Below are 11,895 nucleotides of genomic sequence, written 5' to 3'. Positions count from 1 at the left end.
ATTCGAGAAGTATATGAGGAGTATTCGAGGTACATTCGAGCTGTATTCCAACTTCAGTTATTCCGAGCATCCCTTTTCTATTTTCCCTTGAATATGTTAAGAATGCTTAGAACACAGTTCTCATGTACCGCAAATGCCGTTGGGTACTTTTTGTGAATGTAACTCGAAAGGTTTGCACATGTTCAAAACATTGGGGAATGTTACAATTGACCTGAATAGTTTGGAATGAATTCGCAAAGCATTAAGAAGTTATAGAATTTAGTTAAAATTTACATTTATCTCCAGAAATTTTCATTCTGACAGCATTCCGCTTCATTCCACCTCAAGTGTGAAGGGCGTAGAATAGGTATCAGGAAGCGATTCCGGTTTCTCACTACTGACTTATCATTTTGTGTCGCTGTGGCAATATTCATCTGTGAAAGGTCTGTACCAATAACACATTTAATGAGACTAGTATTTCCACGAATATGCGTTTCGTAATTATAGTGGTGAAAAGGATAACTGATTCTTTCACTGTCTATGTCATACTGTTACTCGATAGTGTCACCTCGAAATAGAACGCTACTTCGGAATTTCGGGTCTGATAGGACCTACAAGGTCAGATCAATCGCCTGAACTGTTTGCTTTGTTAGCGTAAATAGGTAGAAAATGTCTTGCAAACCATGGTAATGTGGGGGAGGTTGGTCGTTGGGAGGCCAGAGTTGCCCCTGCACGTTGACTTCTTCAGAGATACCGCTCATATATTTGTCTGGCACAGCGACAAGAGGTTAAATGTGCCGCAATGCAGATTCAACTCTTTTGGTAATATGTCTTGTATTGAGATTTATGAGATAGTAAAGTGAACATGAGTTTTGTAAAGCATTCGGCGATGACGTCTTGGCACACAGTAGTTCAAGAAGCAGCTTTGCGAACACTGACACATTATGTTCCTATGTATAATTAATTGCCTGCACAGGAAGCTTTAGCTTTGAAGCTATGAATTGTTAGGCTATTTTATCTTCTCAAAGCAATGCGCACAAATAAAATGAAACTGTGGAAAGAAATATTGATTGTAATCAGTTCATCAAACACATCTATCTGGCGAAAACGGAAGAAACGTGATCGAAGAATACACTTCTGTTTTAGTATTTATAACATACTTGTATTGGCATGAACAAACACTCAAACATGAAAGTCCATAAAAGTAGCTTCTTGAGTATATTTGTTTTCATACAAGCCACTATTTACATTATAGTTGAAAGGCGTTGCCCTGTGCTGTACATGTATGGCGGGTTAAGCTTTAGTTTAAGTGTCCATGAACTCTTTCACAATGAGTGAGTTTAGTGGTACGCCTGTGTTAGCAGTATTACAGGGGAACTCCAGGAATGAACTCCACACATTGTACCCATGAGTGGGATCGAACTGGACCTTTAGCGTGAGAGACGAGCGAACTATGCTGCCCCATCTCTCCCTTTTAATATCGAGAAGGCCAGGTATATATACAACTTTGGTGTAATATAGGAGCAAACATGAGATAGTAACGATTGTTTGAGCAAATTTAATGTATTAAGAATTCGTATACAGTTATGTTTTATGTGTATCAACAGCGTTTATGGTGATTAAAAAATCAATATAAAATGTTTAAGAAGGTTTGGTGTTGTCAATGAAATCACACGTTTGATTGTTACTTGGGAAAAATGAATGAACTTAATGTTGGTCCGGCAGCGTATCAAATGGCAGCATTTCTGAAACAGCCAATCAAATGAGTGCCAAAACTGTCACAATATATACCCTGCATCTCTCTTCCCGTACGTGATATAACAACATAAGTCGCCTTGGACATATAGTACACGTACGCTCGCACATAAGACAAGAGATGTAGAGTTACAAATTATTTGTTTTTCGCGAGGTGACGTTATTGCTTTCAGATCGTCTGTGGTGGTTCGCTACACTGACATCGTTATAGAGAGAGAACAACACGGCAACACGCTACAGTTGAACTTAAAAATACCTGAAGTCATCAGCCTTTGAGCTGCTCGCAAACTGACACGTGACACTGTTCATTAAATTCTTCTGAAGATGTTTTCAATTGTTTACATATTCTAACTCTATGTATGGTCGGGGTACGGTTTAGCGCTACGCTATCGTATGTTGTCCGTATCAAACATCAGTACGTGATACAGTATAAAATACAATCAAAGTTAGTAATAATGGTTTCACATAGTATATGGAAATAATACTATCGTGCCGTTGTCTTCTATTACTCCATATACAGAGAGTTGACAATCTTACTGGGTTCACAGGTGATGAAATTTAATACGAGCTGTATTGATCTCATTTCCCTTGTCCTACGTGCGTTATGTTGCAGTTCACGAGGTTGCTATCAATAAAGAAACCATAAACCAAGATGACTCTATCAACGATTTAATAACACTGAATGATAAATATATCACTTTGTACCATACGGAACATGCCAAATCCCGGCTATCAGGTGCACTTTGTTAGATCCAACTGTGCGAATGCCCATCCTGTCTGACTTCAAAAGTGATACTATGCTAACGAGATGCGCGGCAGAGTCTACGTGATTGACCTGGTAAATTTGGAACAATAAATAAGATAATCCTTGACTGATGTCGCAAGAGCGAAGTTCTTATTTCCCTAACGAAATTCCGCTGCTGTTAACTGGTGTAGCTTCAGCTAGACAGGGATGAATATACGAGGGGGAATGCTGTTTGCAAGCGTTTAGAGTTGAATGCCTGGTACGACACCAGATATATACACTATGTAACATCAGCTGACTTTAGTCGGCGTTTATGCGCACAGAAGCGCTAGGTTTATTCTTACTGTCAAGATGTACTGTTTTACGATATGTACAGGGACAAATGGAAGGCCATTAAACAGCAATTACCATGTGGAGTGTTTTTCTTCTTCTGCTCATGATCTCAAATCCATTGATGTTAATCTCCTCGTGGTCTTGCTCCAAGGCTGTGCTAAATGTTGAGCCCATGGATGAAAAGTAATTCTATCATTTAAAGAGGCAAGTCCGTTTCTTCTTATATTTTTTAGAAATTATCATTTAAACTATCATTTTTACCTTAGAGACAAATATAGTCTCCCAATGAATTCATTTGCATTAAAACCAACTCTTGAACACGTGTATGTATGTATATAAATGACAAGTATACAAGAAAACAATGCATTAACAAGTGTACACATGCATGTGGTTCCATTTCATTTGCATAATAAGTTACTAAGTACTAAGGTTAACAACAAGTCTTGCTTTACTTGAAATACTTGAGTATGTGGACACTTCTGGGTTACTTGATTATCATAAAGCCGTTATTGTAAATGGTAGATTCTTTACATTGCCAAATAATCAAAACAAATCACCCATTCCAAGAGAGACAAAGGTTATCTGAAATAATAAATGAAAGATATTTTGTTGTTGTTCTTGAACATAGCTCAGGAATATTCCGGTCAGAAAACCAACGGGAGTGGATCAGGCAAACCAGTGATTGACATCAGGAGCCTCGATATGCGCAATTAGGATATGATTGCATGCATAATATTAGTCCGCATGACCTCCGGCCCTTTAAATCGCCTATTACTCCAAGCATGGGCTACTGATTCTAACGGTGAGGGTAGGGAGGTTCCGAACGCAATACAAGCATAATTTGCGTCCATTACACAAAAGTGTGTTAACGCTCGAAAAAGGTGAAGGTCTCTTGGAAAAGGACTAGACAATAGTCATACAAATTAAATTACATATGATAAACATACCAACATACACCAGTAAAGTATAAAGTAAAGTGTAAACATGTTCACATAACTTGTATTACGTATATTAAAATTGGGCTATTCTCTAACTCAGCCACCACATCGCACCTGCCTCCTTTCCTGTTGCTATTATGAACGCACATTCAAGATAAGTCACTTTCCAATGACCAAGAGGTGTAACGAATAACGGTATAACAGACACATTTTGAAGCTTATACGATTTCCACGAGACAGTATTCTCACAAAGAAGAACTACTTTTAAGATTCCTGGGGGAACCATTGAGGATTCCTTCTTACGAGAAATTACAGAAGCTTTGTTCCTGATCGATTTGATCATATTCCATGTACTGGAAACAGTATCACAGTGTGTCAACACGCTTATGATCCACTATACGGCTTACGATGACCCAGCACTACGACGACATGCACTTTCAACTTATGGACAAAACATGACAAGGAAGAAATATGTGTGTGAGTGTGTGAAGAAGAACTGCGTGTTGAAGTGTGTGTGTCTGTGTGAGGTAGTGTGTGTGTGCGTGTGAAGAAGTGTGTGTGCGAGTTTGTGTGTGTGAATAAGAAGTGTATGTGTAGAACAGGTGTGTGTGTGTGTGTGTGTGTGTGAAGAAATGTGTGTGCGTGTGTGTGTGTGTGTGAGTGAATAAGAAGTGTGCATGTGTATGGTTAATGGACATTACTCCTAAATGCCAATATTAAGTTACCAAATTTCTAAACATGATCCTGTTGACCTGTTAGAGCTAGAAAGTTCTTACATGACTACGTGATGACCGTTTACTTGCACAGCTGTAACTATATTTCAAAATACAAATTCCGCCCGACTAAATAAGTACAAACTCTATACCGTTTGCATTTGCGACCTTGGCTTCAGAGCAATTCTTTATCACCAAAGGACCTGCCAATTACTCACGTCGACTCAGTGTCCATATTCCTTTTGAACGACAGTCCATGGAAATTGAACTCCACATGGAAATCGATTCCCTTGCTTCTAACTAGGTGCCTTGATGTAGAACCAATACCTGAGAATGTAGTAATGCTATTTACATCCTCGACGGTGAAACATATTTTCTCCAGTCATGGTCGAATGCTTTCCAATTTCCACATTTCCAATTTCCCATTTCTAACTCGAAGGAGATTTTATCTAGGTCTAATGTTACGTACCAAGATCCAAGGATTAACAAGATGCAATTATCACGTGCCAAAGATACATTTGATAGTACTGTCCAATAAAAGGCACCAGGAATATGTTCTGGTAACATGAGCGTCCAGTGGGGTCATCCCCATGGATTGTCACGCACAGACATAGTCCAATTCGAACAAGAGACATTGTTCGATACAGTTATATCAGCTGAACATAATAGTTCCTTTTAAAAGTGCGAGGCTTTAGCTTGAAAATAGTCCATAAGAGCCAGATCTAAGACAGTTTGATAACCCTCCTCTTGGTTCCCTAACGAAGATAAACAGGCGTACCACCGAGTCATACATTCACAGACATCATGTTTCATTGAACGTAAATATCAAGTAAACCCTCACGGCGATTCATAGTAATTGGTTTAGGTTCAGTATCAGATAGCCCTGTGATGTTATGCTCCATGTTGTTTCAATAGGAACCTTATTCAAAAGTGAGGATGCTGAAGTAAATATTGGACACCTCAAAGAAAACTTCTGTTTCGTCAGCTGCTTCACTAGGAGCATGTCACTCCTTGTTACGCGAATTTTCGCTTTTACGCGTGTTGTGCTTGTTGGCATTACGACTCATTGTGGATTTTAATGAAGTGACCCAGCTTGCTTATTAGACAATTCTAAGTATAAAGGGTTGTTTGTATTCATGTGAAGTAGAATGGTGTTATATAACGTTTCAGTTATAAGGTTTTGAATGAGCTTTTTTGTAGGTCTGTTTGCAATACGCGAGTAAACAGATATTCATATGAACAAGTTGATGGATGTTTTACCAGCAATGACGATTGTCACTGATGTCACGGATGTACTGGAAATTGCTGTATAGACACTCATCTTATAGATTAAAACATAACTAGTTTTGAAGAGATTTGTCTTGTAGAACTTTCAGATTCAGAGTTCTCAGAAACTCAGTACAGACCTGTTTGGAGACGAAAACCATCATGCTTGAAGTGACGCCATGTTCTTGCAGTATCAGAAACTCAGTACAGACCTGTTTGGAGACGAAAGCCATCATGCTTGAAGTGACGCCATGTTCTTGCAGTATCAGAAACTCAGTACAGACCTGTTTGGAGACGGAAACCATCATGCTTGAAGTGACGCCATGTTCTTGCAGTATCAGAAACTCAGTACAGACCTGTTTGGAGACGAAAACGATCGTGCTTGAAGTGACGCCATGTTCTTGCAGTATCGGAAACTCAGTACAGACCTGTTTGGAGACGGAAACCATCATGCTTGAAGTGACGCCATGTTCTTGCAGTATCGGAAACTCAGTACAGACCTGTTTAGAGACGAAAACGATCGTGCTTGAAGTGACGCCATGTTCTTGCAGTATCGGAAACTCAGAGCACAATTACGTTACGATGACGGTTGCCCTGAAAATGAACATGGTGTATTCTCAAAGCCCCGCTTTTGATGGTACATCTCAACCCACTGCAGTTAGTGAAAACGATTGTCTTGATAAGTACCTTAAGCATTCATGTAGTTCCTTCTCCCGTGGATTCTGTGAGGTTGTAAACAGAGAGGTCATAACTGCAGACGCTGTACAGCTGTGACATAAAACTAGGAATATATTTTGCTGTGTGTCATAATTATTCTATGGCACTGTACACATATACGCACAACATAGGAACCCAGACTGTCATATCTATCTTTTTCTAGTAATTCTCATTTAATTATCAATTAGTACCTTAGATAATTGCTCAAAGCTACATCAGTGCATATAGCTTAGTCTATGTCGCACCTGTATTTACGTCACTTCAAACTATATCTTTACATTCAGCTGTCACATACAAGTGACACTTAACCTCAACTAATTGAGGTCTATAATGTCTCGGCGTTCGAGCTGCGTGACGGAGCTACAACGATGCCTTCCGACGAATAGAATGAAATTGCCTTGTCTGATTGTTATGGTATTTGGCACTGTTAATTCTTCCATTCTTGCTAACGTTTCCTCGTCATCACATGCAACAGTGAAATGAAATCATGAATATTGACATATGATATATTGGACCGACTGACTACTTGCATGTGATAGTGGGTTTCAGATTTAATAAAGCAAAGAGAGGATCAGTTAAATTGAAAAATAAGTGTTAAGAGTACCCAAGAATGGAAGGCAACTTCTGCAAATGAAACAATTTGTTTTTATATCAATCCGAAACAAAGGAAATGATATCTAACTTTCGGAATACCTAGATCGCCGATATAAACATGCAGGGTTTAGATTTTGCTGATGGACCATTATCGATTCAGTACTTATTTCCGCAGCAAATACAGATTTAAATTAAAGGAGACTGTATTTCCACTTGAGACATTATGATATTGATGCAATTCTTATAAATTTGCCTTACCCCACAAAATATTCATGTGCCTTTAAATTTTAACCTCTTTGGTGGAATGGAAATGTGTTAAAATGAAAACAGAATATTCAAAATTACTAATACGCTCATCAAATATTTGGCTGTTCAGCTCTCAACATCAGCAGTTGTTTCGAGTAACAAATTCTTAGAAAAGTGAGGATAACATGAACTGATAGCAGATATGTTTTATCCTCGATTTAACCCATTCCTGACGACCCCTTAAATTGACGATAATGAAGCCAAACAGAGCTCGACAACCGCTCATACTGGTCACAAGGACGAAACAATTATCGGCTAGTATTCTTTTCCACAAGTAAGCTTGAGAAGATTAATGTTTTATGCCGACCCCTTTCACTCCTGCAACATAACTTTGCTTCCAGTTGATCAATAATAAATAAAGCATGATACCTTTATGGATGACAACGTCTTTATTATAACAAAAATGCGACGTTTCGGTGTAGGCTCTAACAGTGTTGTCAAACAAGAGTGTAAATAAGAAAGGTATGCTATTTTTATTGGATGACAACTTCTTTATTATTAAAATGTGACTTTTCGCTGTAGGCTCTAACAGTGTTGTCAAACAAGAGTGTAAATAAGAAAGGTATGCTACTTTTATTGGGTGACAACTTCTTTATCATACTTTCCGGTAAAGACCCTCACATCGTTTTCAAGCAAGAGTCTAAGAAAAGTATCACACTTTCTGCAACGTCCTTATTTTATGGTGGGAAGTTGCACCACGATAATAACCTGTACCAAACGTCTCATTTTGATATATGAAAGACATTGCTAATATCCGTAAAGTAAAGTATCATACCTGTCTTATTAAATAGATACTGAAACATGCCATATCGCGGGATAATGAAACAACATGTAAGTATGATTGTATCTCGCAAAAAATTACAATTCAGCAATACTTCTTAAATAACACGACTGGGAACACAGGGAACGGTCCTTATAATTATAATTCTGATTATTACTTAAAATAGAACAATCCACCCCCAGAATATTTAAAATAGGTTCACTCATCAATTAACAAAGCTTCCAACGTTAAAGTTTCAGAATTGTCTTGAGACCGTGATGCTATCACGATGTGTTAGCGATAGATCACTGCTAGCATAGTTAGAAACTCATTATAGCATATCAGATGTGTGGAATGTTTGTAGCCTTGTCTGCCCCAAGCATATAACAATGACTGATGTGCCAGTCGAGTCTGCAGGATCAGTCGACAATACCGCTTAGAGTGAACTTCAGACTATAATAGGATTTCTGTTTTGCCGATGCTGGCAGTGCGGTCACCTGCCACTAATGCTATCTTTCAAAAACCGGAACTCGGATATGAAGCGAACATAAATGTTAGCGCAAACCTATCAGAGCCGTTTTTGTTGAAATTGATCTATGAAAATGAACATACTGGTACAGTTTGGTCTCATAGAAATCGTTGGTCGAAGAATGATTACACTAATTGAGTAAGCACACAACAGTGAAAGAAGCCTTTGAGAGAGGACGGTGTGAGTAATCGAACTGTCGTTCCCACGACAGGTATTTTGTAATAATCTTTGTTGAGATTCATTCCATATGGGATTTAGTTGATTACTGATAATCTGAACCCATGCCAAGGGGAATTAGCAAACAGAGTGATCATGCATCTCACCATGCCGTTGCCTTAATGAAAATCGTTTTCTGAATGCATCGATCTTAATCATGTTACAGCAAATTAGCAAGCCAGAGATATTCTGAGACGTCATTAAATTATTATTGATGACATAATCATTAAGTTGAAACTTTTGTAAAAAAAACGTAGGTGTTTATCTCATTTATGTTTCAACAGATGTAAAGGCCAATTCCCGTCATTGGAAAAGTGGCATTTTGTGCTTCAGTTCTAATTTTGTTTGAGTACAATGGCAACCAAGGTTGAATCCGAGAAAGTCTACGGGCTTGGATTGGTTCGAAAATGTCAATATGGATGCTTGATGTAATGTATGCAGTGTGTGACATTTACCAAAATTATTGCATTGCGATGTGCTTCAAAGTGTGTTTGTGGATGTGTATTAGCAAGCATATGGGACACATGCATTGAACAAACAATTCCTTTATTGTCGCCTCGGTTCATGTTGGGTGTGGTGGGATAACCTGAAGGTTAAAGCGTTCGCGTGTCACGCCGAAGACCCGGGTTCGATTGCCCCTATAGGTTGTTTTCCAACGTTAATAATTTCAAATTACTGCCTCATGAAATGACAGGTCGTCTTAAATGTAGATGAGATACTTCATTTTTCATATCTGCAACTGAGCACTTCAGTACAACTTATATGTATAGTATATGTTTCCTTACGTGTATGTGTTTAGAATAAAAGACAAACGTTTCTGCAGTATATCAGCGAAATAGGAAAAAAAATAACAACTGTTCTATTTCGATATCATACTCATATCGGCACATTTAATTCCCGTGGGTTGCTGTAGTGATATTGCATCTGGTTGTGTTTAAACAAAAGGTTTGACATGAAAAGTGTTGTTTTAGTTTTAGGGATTTTCACGAACTAGGTACCTGAAATTCATGTTTTGTTTGTGAAGTCATAATCCGCAAATTACACCTAATCCGAGTGTCCATGACATTTAAAGACAGGATACAGATCACAGGGATCTGAAACTGTCAAATTTCCTGATTAACCACTCACATTCGAGGTTTAATCTTCGCCTGTGGATGGATCGATAAATGAAAGACAGGGTAATATAGCTTATTCACGGAAGGGTAAGTCAGTATGACCGACTTTGTGATCAGCTGATTAAGTACGTATACGAGCTACACAGTTTAGCAGCTCTTGGTTCTTACTGACATAAACCTCCTCTCTTCACACGTTTCAAACAGGACCTGTCTGATACTCTGCACGGTCTGATACATGTTTCTGATACATGTGCTGATTTAAGGTCATGTACTCCCTTAAAAGTAGCTGTTCTTGAATCTATACTGCCCGAGTTTTGCAATGGCTTTACTTTGCAGACCCGCGGATGCTTTTGTTGGTTGATGTTTCAGAATTTCAGAATTGAGTGATTTTAGTTGATGGAAGATTTCATACAACTGAAGTCTGATTTTCAGAATACCGATTTGAGTCTTTCACCATTCCTACCTACCCGTTGCCTCTTTGTAATCAGTTATGGCGTTTGAAACAGCGTTTGTTCAGCTGATGTTGCTGCAACGGAGACTGTGACATTCTGCAATGCTGTTACTCTCTCCTCTTAATATTATGAAACACTGTAAGCGTATCGTAGTCGATCTGATGCTATTCGCTGGGGTCACCTCTGCCTGGGAGCATTGGCGTTCATTAAAACATGCTGCTTCTCATGAAAAGGACTGTATAGTGTGCTCGCAATGAGTAGTGAAGTAGTGATTTTTCAAGTGATTGATGGGCATTTTCCCACTTTCCTTTTATATAGAGAATGTTTAGGACGCTCGAAAGCACATTTTCTTAAAATGGTGGATATGTTTGACTTTCAACAAACAAAAGCAAGAATAATCAGGCACCATTGTTGTAAACCATACTGGTCAGTTTTTGTAATTGCTTCTTTGAAACCAGGTCTTTTGCACCAATCATGAATAAAACGTTGAATGGGCTATGTGTCATTTTTTCATGCTGTGTCAATCATTACTTAAGATGAAAGGAACGTGAATGACCACAGTCTCATCCCTTGGGCTAGCTCTCGTCCTCATTCTTATGTAATCATTTCTCTGACTACACTACATTTTTCAGCTGCACATAATTTCCTACCATCTCTAATACTTTGGAATAAAAATCCCTATTTCATTTTTACAGATGATATATAGAAAGTAATCGATAGCAGATACCTTTGAAACATAATTGCCCTGTAAAACATTAAAATGAATTTCTTGGATATACTCGTATCAATTTTAACGTCTTTTTTCTTTTTGCCCATTGCCTGACAGGATGTGCCATTACTCATTTCAACTTTTATGAAACTGTAAGATTGGGAGCCTAAACTCGGGCGAAATTTGAGAAACATTCAGAAAGCGAATAATCGTTCATCACACTTTCTTAATAACCGGGCGGTATGTTTACAGGCTGCTTAGTAGTGAGTGAGTGAGTTTAGTTTTACGCCGCTTTTTAGCAATATTCCAGCAATATCACGGCGGGGGACACCAGAAAATGGGCTTCACACATTGCACCCATATGGGGAATCGAACCCGGGTCTTCGGCGTGACGAGCGAACGCTTTAACCATTAGGCTACCCCATCGCCCCGGCTGCTTAGTAACCTTGCGACGGAAATGATATGTCTTGTGACGTACTTACGTCGTGCAAGAAGGTTCCAAGTGAAATTTGCTGGTACCATTCAGCCGGAGTCATTGACAAGCGCAAGGTACACTCATGTGCTTAAATTGGAAAAAAATGGTCATCTGATATCTATCTCGACGAAGCTGAATCGTGTGTCCCCTGAGAGTGAGAGTATTATCCAGACATATCCATCTACCAAGATATATATTAACTGAAGTGGCAGATGTGTCTTCCTACGTTGCTGTATTGTGTTACCACCCCCTCGAACTGACCTTGATGACAATAACTTGCCGTGTTTACTTCG

This window comes from Haliotis asinina, chromosome 3, assembly GCF_037392515.1.
Source record: "Haliotis asinina isolate JCU_RB_2024 chromosome 3, JCU_Hal_asi_v2, whole genome shotgun sequence".
NCBI classification, from domain to species: domain Eukaryota; kingdom Metazoa; phylum Mollusca; class Gastropoda; order Lepetellida; family Haliotidae; genus Haliotis; species Haliotis asinina.
Note: the sequence above shows the minus strand (reverse complement) of the source record.